This window comes from Mirounga leonina, unplaced genomic scaffold (genome assembly GCF_011800145.1).
Source record: "Mirounga leonina isolate KUSES-001 unplaced genomic scaffold, KU_Mleo_1.0 Mir_98, whole genome shotgun sequence".
NCBI lineage: Eukaryota > Metazoa > Chordata > Mammalia > Carnivora > Phocidae > Mirounga > Mirounga leonina.
This window is the reverse complement of record NW_023270921.1, coordinates 6,407,715-6,421,855: the sequence shown is the minus strand read 5'-3', so window position 1 is coordinate 6,421,855 and position 14,141 is coordinate 6,407,715. Positions and strand designations below refer to the sequence as shown.

The following is a 14,141-nucleotide window of genomic DNA, read 5'->3' as shown; positions in this document are numbered from 1 at the left end:
TTTCCATGCCTGACTAGAGTGTTATCCACTAGGGTTAACCTCTGCATGTTAAAACACCTCCTACCAAAGCTGCCTTTGGAGATGTTAGGGAACTCTACTTAAAAGTACTTAAGGGGTGCCTGGTTGGCTCAGTCGGTGGAGCATACGGTTCTTGATCTCAGGCTTGTGAGTTCAACCCCCATGTTGGGTAGAGATTACTTAAAAACAAAACATTAAAAAAAAGTTCTTTAAACAAAAATTTACTCCCATTCACCCCAACTGATTGCTCTCTGGTGCCACATAGAGCATGTCTCCTCTCCCCTCCAGAGCTCAAAAATAGGTAAAGATAACTAGCACTGTTTTCCCATATTTAATCTTACTATCTTCTCCAGTTTTCTGTTGTTGTACCATTTGCTGCTTTGTTTTAGTTTTCTCTTTGTATTTTGCTGCCATTCCCACATTTTCCAAGCAACCATGTAGCTAGTGCTTGCAGCCCGGGGCTTTGTGATCCCGACACTGCTTCCTAGTTGCATGTACTTGGGCGAGTTACTTATACACTCCGAGTTTCAAATTTTCAACACTGAGTGAGGAAAATAGTAGACTCTATGACCTCGTTAAGTGGTGGTGAGGATTGAATAAGACAGTGTGAAAAGCAAATGGCACCATTCCTGGCACATAAGAGGCATTCTGTTTGTGTGAACTAGAACTAAACTTCTATTTTATGTAAAATAATACTCAGTTCATAAGTCACTGTGGGAATCTAATCAGAATGTTAGTAAACTGGCTCACACAGTGGCTCACACTCAGGAAGCATTGCAGAGGTGAGCCACTGTGCAGGGGTGCCTAAGGCCTCAGTCACTCAAGACTTTTGAACACATAAATGAGGGAAAGAGTGGTAGTTTGGGTTTTTTTGTTTGTCTTTTGTGAGACTTTAAGATTTTTTTTTAATTTTTTATTTATTTGACAGAGACAGAGATAGTGAGAGCAGGAACACAAGCAGCGGGAGGGGGAGAGGGAGAAGCAGGCCTCCCCCCCGAGGAGGGAGCCCGATGCGGGACTCGATCCCAGGACCCTGGGATCATGACCTGAGCCGAAGGCAGACGCTTAACGACTGAGCCACCCAGGCGCCCTTTTGTGAGACTTTATTTTTTTAGAGTAGTTCTATGTTCAAAGCAAAATTTAGAGGAAGGTAGAGAAATTTCTCCCTGTTCCCACACATGCAAAGCCTCCCCCATTTTCAACATTCCCTGCCAGTGGGGTACATTTGTATCAACTGATGAACTGACACTGAATGTCATAATCACCCAAGTTTACTTCTTCTCCTCCACTCCCATCCCCAACTAGATACACTTTAGGTAGAACCCAAAGCCAGCAGGAAAGTTTGTCTCACCAAAAAAGTTGAGCCAAAAGAAAATGGTCTTTGGTGTCCCCAGGCTACATTTTTTGGTGTTACATACTTTTTCTACTTCATAGTTATCTGAGACTGCCTTCCATTTTCAGGGAGTTGTTTTCCTATATTCGCTCCCAAGTTCCCTATCTAAACCCACACTTAGATCTTCCATTCCATTTAAAGTCCTTTAATCTGTAATGATTTTTAGGGTAGTTGTCATGAGAGAGATTCCTAATCTTTTATAAAAGTATCCCTTCAACACAAGATTTATTTAACTGATTTGGGAGAATATTACTGATGTCTGCTCATTGGGAGCTGGGAAATAGGACAACTTCCCCACATTTAAAAAAAAACTTATTTATTTATTTGAGAGAGAGAGAGCACGAGGGCAGGAGGGACAGAAGGAGAGGGAGAGAGAGAATCTTAAGCAGGTGACATGCCCAGCACGGAGCCCTGCCAGGCTCCATCTCACACCCTGAGATCGTGACCTGAGCTGAAGTAGAGTCAGATTCTCACCCGACAGAGCCACCCAGGTGCCCCAGCAACTTCCCCGCATTTTAAGATTATTGTCCTGGTATAAATGATGCCAAAGCATAAGACTTAATTCTATCTACTCATATCGCATATCTTACATTTCTCAAGTTTAGTATCCCAGATTGTCACTCTCTTGCCTGAACTGTTCTATATGCCAGGGAGAGTTGAACCAATAAACTAAAGATGACTCTTCACCCACTCTAGTTCTATTATATTGGTGGCCAAAGGATCAGATTTCTCTAGAACCTTACTTGTCTCATTGGAAAACTCCCCAGTGGACATGGGACAGAGTCAAAGCTGCAGAAGGGCTCCCCTTCTGGAGTAGTTTTTCTGAACCCAGGACCACAGCTCTGAGAACATTCAGAGACAGGAGTCTGAACAGAAATTGGAGAGTAGCATTCAGGAAGGATCTGAATATCAATTTCAAATGGGGAGGGGAAGAATGGAATAGAAAAAATGCGAAAATGTATACAATACATAAGGAAAGAAGTTACCATAATCAACAAAGTGAAAAGGCAACCTATGGGGGGTGCCTGGGTGGCTCAGTTGGTTGGGCAACTGCCTTCGGCTCAGGTCATGATCCTGGAGTCCCCGGATCGAGTCCTGCATCGGGCTCCCTGCTCAGCAGGGAGTCTGCTTCTCCCTCTGACCCTCCCCCTTCTCATGTGCTCTCTCTCTCATTCTCTCTCTCAAATAAATAAATAAAATTAAAAAAAAAAAGGCAACCTATGGGATGGGGCAATATTTGCAAACCATATATCTGATAAGGAGTTAATTTCCAAAATATATAAGGAACTCCTAGAACTCAAAGGCAAAAAAAAAAAAAGCACAGATAATCTGATTTAAAAATGGGCAAAGGAACTGAGTAGACATTTTTCCCAAGAAAATATACAAATGGCAACAGATACATGAACAGTGGCTCAACATCACTCATTATCAGGGAAATGCAAATCACAATCACAATGAGCTATCATGTCACACCTGGCAGAATGGCTGTCATCAAAAGGACAAGAAATGACAAGTGCTGACAAAGGAAACCCTGGCGCGCTGTTGGTGGGAATGCGAACGAGGGCAGCCACTGTGGAAGACAGTATGAAGTTTCCGCAACAAATTTTAAAAATATTTATTGAACGGGCGCCTGGGTGGCTCAGTCGTTAAGCGTCTGCCTTCGGCTCAGGTCATGATCCCGGGGTCCTGGGATCGAGCCCCGCATCGGGCTCCCTGCTCAGCGGGAAGTCTGCTTCTCCCTCTCCCACTCCCCCTGCTTGTGTTCCCTCTCTCGCCGTGTCTCTCTCTGTCAAACAAATAAATAAAATCTTTAAAAAAGAAATATTTCTTGAAATTAAAAAAATTAAAAATAGAACTATCAGCCATCCTACTTCTGGGTATTTATCTGAAGAAAATGAAATCACTATCTTACAGAAATATCTGCAACCTCATATTCACGCAATGTTATTCACAACAACCAAGACATGGAAACGACCTAAGTGTTCATCAATATATGAATGGGTAAAGAAAATGTGATGATTCAGAGAGTGGTATTAAATATATTGAAGGAAAGGAACAGACTCAGCAGTTTTATCAAAACAGTCTACACTTAAACATGGAAGTGTTATTTTGTATAGCAATTCATGAATTTTCCTTATTTGTGGTCTGTTGCTTTAGAATATTGTGATTTCTCATTTCTTTATTGTTAATACAATTGCTTTTCTATGAAAAAAAAGAAAATGTGATTATATACACACACACATGCACACACAGATACAATGGAATATTATTCAGTCATTAAAAAAAAAAGAAAATTCTGCCATATTCAACAACAAGGATGGACCTTGAGGGCATTATGCTAAGTGAAATAAGTCAGACAGAGAAAGAAAAATATGCTCTCACTTATATGTGGAGTCTAAAAAAGCTGAACTCCTAGAAACAAAGAGTAGATTGGTGATTGCCGAGGGCTTGGGAGTACTGGAAATGGGAGGCATTGATCAAAGGGTACAAACTTCCAGTCATAAGAGGAATAAGTTCTGGAGATCTAATGTACAGCATGGTGACTATAGTTAACAATAGTGTGTTGTATACTTGAAAGCTGCTGAGAGAATAGATCTTAAATGTTCTCACCCTTAACAACAACAATAACAAAATGGTAATTATGTGAGGTAAAGGAAGGGTTAACTGACCTTATTGTGGTAATCATTTCTCATTATATACATGCATCAAACCATCACATTGTGCTTCTAAACACATATTGTTATATGTCAATTATATCTCAACAAAGCTGATGGAGAAAAAAGTTACCTTTTCACAGGAATTAGGAATAAAATACAGATAGGGGCACCTGGGTGGCTCAGTCGGTTAAGCGGCTGCCTTTGGCTCAGGTCATGATCCCAGGGTCCTGGGATCGAGCCCCGCGTCGGGCTCCCTGCTCAGCAGAGAGCCTGCTTCTCCCTCTGCCTCTGCCTGCCGCTCTGCCTCCTTGTGCTCTCTCTCTGTCAAATAAATAAATTTAAAAAACAATCTTAAAAAAAAAAGAATAAAATACAGATAGTAAATGTGGATGGTACAAAGGAAACCTAAGACAAAGCATCCAAATGTTGTGTACAAGTATAGGAAGATCTAAAAATCTAAATATTGTGCCAGAAATAAATGCTCAATTACATCACAATGAATGATTTAGTAATATAAAAGTTAGTACTGGGCGCCTCGCTGGCTCAGTCACTGAAGCATGCAACTCTTGATCTCAGGGTTGTAAGTTCAAGCTGAACATTGGGTGTAGAGATTACTAAAAAAATAAAAACCTTAAAAAAAGTCATGTATATTGTGATTTTTATAACAAACAGTAAAGAGTTAACTTCTTGGCATGCATACAGACATAATCTCTAATGCCTGCTTATATTGTTTTTATGTTTTATAATATTATAAGTTGCCACATATTCCAAAATTTTGAACAGCTTTTTTCAATACTTTTTTTCCATGCAAATGACTTCCTTTGAAATGAAGTAATTTTATTCATGCGGATGGTGTGCAGGTTTAACTAAAGAGGCTGAGAATTATTGGTGTTATCTCTCACTCTTCTTGCTATGGCAATTTATATAAATTCTGACCTTTTTCTTATAAATCAATATCCACTCTATCACCTCATCACAAATGATAAATTCTTGACCTAATGATTCTTTCAGGATGAACTGCCCCACTTTTCTCCATGCTTCAATATTAGAAACATAGTTCATAATCTCATATTTTGCTTCTGGGATTTTTCAACTATATGATCACCCATACTCTTGTTAAATCTGGTGGTCTTCAGAAAAGAGTGGAGCTGAGAGGGGGATCCTGGGATGCTGACATTGATCTGTGTTTTGACTTGATTTGTATCTATATGAGATACAAATTATGGTTTATATACAGATATATACAGTATATTAGTTAATTATACTGTGCATTTATTATATGCCTTTTCTGCATGGTTAACAAAAAAAGATTTTTAAAAAGTAGTTAGATAAGGGGCGCCTGGGTGGCTCGGTTGAGTGTCTGACTCTTGGTTTTGGCTCAAGTCATGATCTCAGGGTGGTGAGATGGAGCCTGGCATAGGGCTCCCTGCTCAATGTAGGGTCGCTTGTACCTTTCCCTCCCTCCCTGCCCCTCCCCCGCTTGTGTGTGAGCTCTCTCTCTAAAATAAAATATTTTTTAAAGTAGCTAATTAATTCATATTTCTAACAATTTTTATGAAAATTATCTTGTGTTTCATATGTAGACCGTTATATTATCGCTATATAATGACAATTGCATTTCTGATTTTCCTGATCTTTGTCTTTACTTCTCCAGTAGAACAGGCTTTGACCTCTACTATAAATGTCAAATAAAAAAATAATAGTATAAATCCTTTCCCTTATATTTCTCTCCTAATAAAAGCTTTCATCATTCCCCTATTTTGAATAACGTTGATTCATAAGTTTTTCTGTAGATACCATTATCAGATTAAGGAGGTTCTCTTCCATTTCCAATGATTAAAAGTTATTTTTTGGTTTCCTGTTTAATTAGAATGGATGCTGAATTTACTAAACACTTTTTCTATATTTATTGAGATGTTCGTGTATTTTGTTCTTCTTTAATTGGTTAATGGAATGAGAACCTTTTATACATTTTCTGATGGAAAAATCATCTAATGACTGCTGGATTCATTGTGCCAATATTTTAAGTTCTTATATCCACATTCACGGGTAAAAAGATGCTCTAATGTGCCTTTCTTATCCTGTCTTCATCTGACTTTGTTATCAAATTAAATTAGCTTCACAGAATAAATTGGGATGTAGTTCCCTCTATTTTGATATTCAGAGATTTTCAGGAGGGTTGGAATTGTTGGAGAATTGCCTATAAAACTGTCTTTACTTGGTGTTTCTTATAAGGGAAAATAGTAATTATTTTTGCAATTGCTTTAATTATTATGGGATTATTTAGATTTTTTTTATTTTTTATATATTTTAGTAGGTTATATTTTCCTAGAAACATCGATTTCATCTAAGCTGTCAAATGATAGATATAAAATCATTTCATGGTATTCTCTTATTATGTTTTAATCTATACTAGATTGGTACTTATGTGCTTATTTTAATTCTCTTTTCCAAGAACCATCTTTTGACTTTCTTGGTTCTTTCCATTTTACCTTTGTTTTCCAATTTAACTATTCTACTTGTAGTTAGTGCCTTCCCACTATTTTATCTGGCGTAATTTTGTTGCATATTTCTTACCTTCTTTATTTGGACTCGCTATTATCCTGCAGTCTCCATTCTTAATATAAGAACCTATATGTATAAATCAAAATATACAAAACCAAAAATTTTTGGTACATGGTTTATTCACTATCATCAATTTGTTAATATTTTAATTACTATGACTTTTTCTTTGGCCCATGGGTTACTTGTAAATGTACTTTAATTGGAAAATATATTAGAGATTAAACCCATCTTTTTTGTTCTAACTTCTAATTGTGTTGTGGCCAATAAGCATGATCTGTAATGGCGCCTGTTCTTTGAAATGCGTGAAGACGAGTTTATGACCTAGTTAGTACAGAAGCAATTTTTACAGATGTGCCATATAGCCTTTCTTTGTGCTGGGTACAAGGTATGTCCCTATGTCTAGTTAGACCAAGATGAGATTGTGTACTTCCAATCTTCTTGGCTTGTCAATAATTAGAAGACATGCTTGAGTGTTCCATTTTGATGGTGGATCTTTCTGTTTCTCAGTGGTTCTATTATTTTGCTCATCATCAACTTTAGAGCTATTTTATTAGGTACGTATATGTTTAGAAGTGCCGTAACTTCTAAAGAAATGGAATTTTTTGCCATTATATACTTAGCCTCCTCTGCCTAATGATGTGTTTCATCTTAAAATCTTTTTTACAGTATAATATAGTCACACCAGTTTTTTTGTTTAGGCTAGTTTTTTTGCTGACACATACCTTTCCATCCTTCCATTTTCAAGCTATGTCCATATGTTTTGGGTGTCATTATGGTAAATAGCATAAAGTTCAAGGTTTTAAAAATCTAATCTGACTATTCATGTCTTATTAATTAATTTTAATACATTGGCCTTTTGGTATCTTTTAAATATTTGGTGTTTTTACCATTTAACCATTTTATATTTATTGCTGTGAGTACACTTTTTTTTATTGTATTAGTTTATTAGTTTATTCTCTTACTCCACTTCTCTCTCTTTCTGATTTGTAATTTATATACTCTAATTTTGACTGGTTATCCTTGAAATCTTGGCATGCATTCTTAAGATATTTAATTTAAAGCCATTATTTGGCATTTTCCCCTTCCCTTCCATTCTGTAGATTTAGTCTCTTGTACTTAGATGTTACTACCGCTGTTATATACAGAGCTTTCAGTTAGATATTTCTACATATTTACCAGTTTATTGTTTTTGTAGACCATACATCCTTCTAGGATAATTTCCCTTTTCCTTACAGTGCAATTTTCACATTGTTCTTTGGATTTAGAGAATTCCACCTCTCCTAAAACCCTTTTACATTCCTAATCAGAATACTTTTAAAATATTCTAAGTTCACCAATTATCTTAGTAGTGTCAAAACCAATGGGCATTTTCTTTATATATTGCTTAATCTGTATTAGATATTTGACATTTCTACCTCCTTAAAGATCAATCCATCATGAGCTTTTGTGTATCAGCTCTCACTTGATTTTCATCTATCATTTTTAGTCACTTTTTGTTTAATATAATGCTTCTGGAACTCTACATGTTCCAAAAAAGTCAGGTTTCACATAGCTCTGGCCTAGGCTCTCTTTTCTTTTCATGTAACGAACACTTAAGTATATGTAGTTCCTGTTGAAATTTTTAAAATATAATATATAAAATATAACATATTATTCTTAGTCTAGATCTCTTTGATAAGATCCACACATATATCTTAAGTATGTCCTGAACATCTCCAATCAGATTAGTAAAAGCCACCACAGATTCAAAATTTCCACAACTGAACTTATTTTCCACCAAACTCTGCTTTTATTCCTCATCTCAGCGTATCATACCTTTACCCAGCTAACTAAATAATCCAGAATCTTAGGATTTATTCTACATGCCCTCTTATCTCTCCAGTCCAGGGTGATAAACCAACAAGTTATCTCCAGTCATACACTGTCTCTCCCTCCCCATTCCCACTGCCCCGACCTCCTTCCGGGATGACAGCATACTCTCCTCACTGACTGACCTCTGGCCACACTGGCCACCCCATAACTGTAACTTCCATGCTGCACCCCAGGTATTCTCTAAAAACATAAGCTTTTCAATGGCTCCTACCACCTAACAGAAATGAAGTTTGGCTTGATCTCTTAATAATTGACATGTTACCTTAATTAGTTACCAATTAGGTGTGCTATAGGTGCGCTATAATTTAAAAATTATAGTTTACTTACCTTCCAGATTTAAGCACCTCTTGACAACCTGGGTGCCCTGGCAGTGCTGGCCCTCTAATTCCTCCATGGCAACATTAGGCTGGACAGATGAGCAGTTGCCCAAATTTCACTGAGCTTGTATGTCACTTAATAAGTGGTCTCTGATTTAAAGACTAAAACCAGAGCTCTGTGACTTAGAAAACAGAGTACTTGGTACTATGGAAGCTACCTAACTTTCTGTCTTTACTGCTCACACGGTTTCACGTGCTTTCTTTCAACTCTGCCTAAAGGTACCAAGAACTTTTTGTTCAAACACGCCACGATATAGGATACATCAGTACCTTCAGACTTGCTGCTGATTTTGCCTAGAATGTCCCTCCCTCTTGTCTCCATCTAGTTAATTACTATTCCATTTTAAAAATTCAAGTCAAGGGGCACCTGGGTGGCTCAGTTAAGCGTCTGCCTTTGGCTCAGGTCATGATCCCAGGGTCCTTGGAACTCAGTATTATGACCCACCCAGATAATCCAAGATGATCTTTTCTCATCTCAAAGTCCCTAATTTAATGACATCAATAAAGTTCTGTTCCTCAAATAAATGCACATTCACAGGTTCTGGGAATTAGGAAGTGGGCATATCTTTTCAGGCCACCATTCAAATTAGTCCCTTTTAAGTGTGACAAAATGAGAAGTTATGGTTCATTTACCTTAGCTTCCCATAAATTTAAAATAATTTAGTACTAAACATGAAAAAAGAAAAAAAAAAATAAGAGTGATCTACCACCCTGATGTCCACAAATCATTCTTTGACCAATTGCTGTTCAATTCCTAGAACACAAATATCTTCCTTTTTAGAGTAAATATCAATTATTACACACAACACAAACATTTGCTATGTACAATGAAACAGAAACATTCATATTGGATTTTTTTTCTAACAACAACAACAACAAAATTTTAAATATGTTTTCTGAGGTGCAAATCTTGCATAAAGGCAAATAGAAGTATATAGGACTCCAGTAGGGGAAATTCTAAAGTCAATGATAGAAATTCAGAAGTTCATAATAAATATATTATTCATATTGTTGTTATGAAATTTGTTGTTGAAATGAAAAATTATGAAAACTATTTTTTTTATGAAAACATCTGTTTTTTTCTCTCTACATTTGTCTGTGTCTTCATTTCATTAACACTGAGTTCCAACCACTGCTAAACTTTTATTGTACGGTCATATTATAATTTGGGAGTTTTTTGTTAATGTCACTAAGACAAATCTGAGAGGGAAAACTTGATTATTAAAATAATTTTAAGAAAAATATATAAATAGAATATGAGGATAATAGTTATTTGAATTAGCTTTTTATGTTATTTCCTAATTTCTCCTTAGACAGTTTAGCTGTTGTGATATTGTGATTTATAAAAAATATATGTATTTGGTCATTCAGACAACCAAAATCTATTTGTTCATTGTCCACAGTTCCTGGCTCTCAGCTCCTTGGAATTTCCTGAAGTGATAAGAGCAATGAGGGCATCTTTTGTCATCATATTTGGTCTCTTGCCTTCAGTTCCTGAAATTGCTTCAGAGCCATAAAGGTGAAATGGGGGGTCTTGTTATTCATAACAAGCTCCTTTCCACCACAACTGGATTTACGTTAGTGAGGTGACTTGTGGAAGGCAGGTAAGGATGGGGCTGGTTGCCCCATGGCTGGACAGGGAAACCAACCATGAATATAGGAGTGGAACTTTCAGTCCCCACCCCTGATTTCCAGGGAGGGGAGAAAGGCTGGAGGTTGAATCAGTCACCAACGGCCAATGATTTAATCAATCATGCCTATGTGATGAAATCTTCATAAAAACCTAAAAGGAGGGTGTTCAGAGTTTCCATGTGCCACAGTGCCAGGCCCCAAGCTCCACAGGGATAGAAGCTCCTTTGTTCAGGACCTCACGCTATGTATCTCTCCATCTGGCTATTGATTCATATCCTTCAATATCCCTTGTAATAAATCAGTAATCTAGTAAATAAACAGGTTTCTCTGAGTTCCGAGAGGTGCTCTAGCAAATTAATGGAAGGCAAGGAGGAGGTTGTGGGAACCTCTGATTTATGGCCAGTCCGAAGTAGAGGTAACAACCCGGACTTGACGTTGGTGCCCTGAGTTGGAGAGGAGTTGTTGGGTCCTCCAATTTGTAGCCATAGGTCAGAAGCGCAGGTAACTGGGGTTTGCGCCTGGCCTGTGATGTGGAGAGCAGTCCTGTGGGACTGAACCCTTCACCTGCGGGATCTGATGTTCTCTTTCCAGGTGGAGAGTGTCAGAACCGAATTCGCAGACACCCTGCTGGTGTCTTTGCCTCTTGGTGCTCTCCTGCGGGTGCCCTGGGAATGTTTCCTTGGGTGTTTGGGTGAAACCAATCCAGCAGACTTGCCCCACCCGTATCTGTATATAAAAGAGAGAGCTAACGATCCTCCTCCATTTTTAGGTAACATAGAAGCACTGAGTACTTCCTGCAAGTCGGGGTCTGTAAATATTTTAGATACGGTGTCTTGCTTAATCTCAGCGGCACCACAGAGATAAGCATGACCTCCCGTTTTACAAATGAGGGCAGTGAGACTCTGAGACAGCTGTTTTCAACAGAACATGCTGGTGGCGCCACATGGATTTCAGTGTGCTTGTCCGGAAGTTCACACATGTAAACAATTCACTGTATAATGGTAGCTGTCCAACTTTAAATATATATAAAAACTTTTTGGATGTTGACAAGTAATGTCAACATTACTTGCTAACCTGCTAACACAAACTTTTTTTAAAAAAGATTTTATTTGAGACAGTGAGCGAGAGAGAGAGAGAGAGCATGAGTGGTGTGGGGGCAAAGGCAGAGGGAGAAGCAGGCTCCCCACTGAGCAGGAAGCCCGACGTGGGGGGCTCGATCCCAGGACCCTGGGATCATGACCTGAGCCAAAGGCAGACGCTTAACCGACTGAGCCACCCAGGCACCCCAAAAACTTTTTTCTAGCATGTAAATCTCTATGGGAATTGAAAAGCCTCTCATACACCTCAATCAAATTCTTTGTGTGATCTGGACAATTTAAAAGTTGCTTTGACTTTGGTAATTAAAGATTTCAAGATTTTATTATTATCATCATTTCACATCACAATCCTCTTTCCATTCTCTCTTTAGCAAGAATCATGTAAAGGCCTGATGAAAATTTTATCTTACTGAAAGGTTTTTAAATTTTTTTCACACTTAAAAATGTAGAAAGCAACTTCTGTAAAGGATTAAAACTTAAAAGTGGAAACACTTTGTGTTTGATTAAATAATGGTGAATAAGTTATGAAATAACTTCTAGGGGCGTCTGGGTGGCTCAGTCAGTTAAGCATCTGTCTTCGGCTCAGGTATTGAACTCGGTGTCCTGGAATCAAGCCCCGCATCAGGCTCTCTGATCATCGGGGAGCCTGCTTCTCCCTCTGTGCTCTGTCTCTCAAATAAATAAATAAGAATCTTAAAAAAAAAAAAAAAGAAAAAGAATTTCTAAAGGGAGATTAATATAGAAGAGGTACGACTTTTATACTTGTTTGAGGCCCTCCGTGAATTTAGTGCCAATGTTACTACTTTAACTGGTGATTTAAGGATCCAACCCCATTAGGCCTTTAGTATTTTTGCATTATTGGCCATATATTATAGTTACCATTATTGAGAGGCTACTATGAGTCAGGCACTGGCCAAATTTTTTACTTTTTGATCTCATTTAATCCTCTCCACACTCAGAAGTAACTGTCATCACCATTTTACAGATGAAGAAACTGGGACTCGTTAGTAATAGATCACATGTATTGAGCATTTGCTGTATTTTACCATTTCTCCTTGTGGCTGTGACCACATTTAATCCTTGTAACAAACCTATGAGGTAGCTAGAGTTACTTCTATGCCTATTTTACAGATGAGGGAATTAAGACTCAAAGAGTTTGTTGACTTGTCCACAATCAGAGAGCCAATGCATACTGAAGCCAAGATTCTTCAGGCCCTTGCTCTCCTGGCAAAGGAGGGAGGGAGGATGACAGCCACCATGTAATGCAAAGTGTGAATTTCCCACCCAGGCAAGATGGTGGGGTGAGGTAAGTCATGACAGCGATCTTCATTCAGAATGCTCAGAAGCGGGTGCCTGGGCGGCTCAGTCAGTTACGTGACCAACTCTTCTGCTCAGGCCACGGCAGGCTCTGCACTCAGCAGGAGTCTGCTTGACATTCTCTCTCCCCCCCCCCTGCCCCTCCCCACCCCATTCTCTCTAAAATAAATAAATAAATCTTTTTAAAAAAATGTTCAGAAGTTTCCCCAGGAAAAGGAAGTTGATCTCTTCAGGGTGGACCCAAGAGGGCAGAGCTAGCATCCCAAGACCTGACTTCTCTCTTAAAGGAAGAATTTTAATACAACAGCTGTCAAGGAGTGGTTTCAGTAAGAAGTGGATTCCTTTCCACCAGCATGTGGTTCTCCACGTTTAACCTGCTCACTGATCACCCAGGGAGCTTGTTTTTACAAAGCAGATACGCAAGACCTTTTCCCAGAGATTCTCAGTAAGTGTGAAGCAGGCCCCTGGGAGCCAAATTTATAAATAAATGCTCCTGGGTGAACCTGTCGCAGGTGATCTAGAACAACACTGGGAAATACTGAATAGGCCACACGTGGCAACCTTCTCATTCGAGAGGGGATTCCTTTATTATAGGGGAGGTTGGACTGGATGTTCCTAAGTTACCTTCAGAGCTGCTGAAACCAGAACCAGAAAGATAAAATGTTGAGCTGCTAGGAATGTGATAAGATGGGCTGAAAACTTCTGTGAGCTAACTACTCCACTTGGAAAAAAAAAAAAAAAGCTGTATCGCCATCTGGGGGGCTGCCTAAAAATCTCTTATTTACACTCCACCCTAAAATCATAGAATGATTTTCTCATTTAATTCTGATACCTTCCACTCTACAGACCTGGAATCAGACTCAGAAAGGCTAGGGAATGCACAACACAGCCTACGCCCACATTCAGCAATTCCCAGGGTGCTGCTTCTCGTAGGCTTGAATTGCCCAAGACTAAGATTATGCTTATCAATTACAAATGTTCCAAGGTTTCTTCCAGCAAGCAATTAGGAGGTTTAAGTTCTGGGCAGCTGTCACAGTGAAACAAAGTTCCCAGATACTTCGGTACTATGCTTCTCGAAGGACAGGGCACCGCATTAAAAACGCGGAATTCTTGGCTCTGTCTTTTGCCCATAGCTATGGATCGACAATGGGACCGTGATGTTTCGCACCCTGTGGTCTCTGTCCCAAGCCCAGCTAGGTCCCACACGGAAGCC

At 38.7% G+C, this 14,141-nt stretch overlaps 1 long non-coding RNA gene across 1 annotated transcript in view; it reads left to right on the top strand.

Annotated features, from left to right (window-relative positions):
* Window positions 1–14,141, top strand: part of LOC118006621 — a 32,524-nt gene that overhangs the window by 16,223 nt on the left and 2,160 nt on the right. The window contains exon 3 of the long non-coding RNA XR_004678139.1: window positions 10,286–10,486. This is a non-coding gene — a long non-coding RNA (uncharacterized LOC118006621). The remainder of the gene's footprint in view (window positions 1–10,285; window positions 10,487–14,141) is intronic.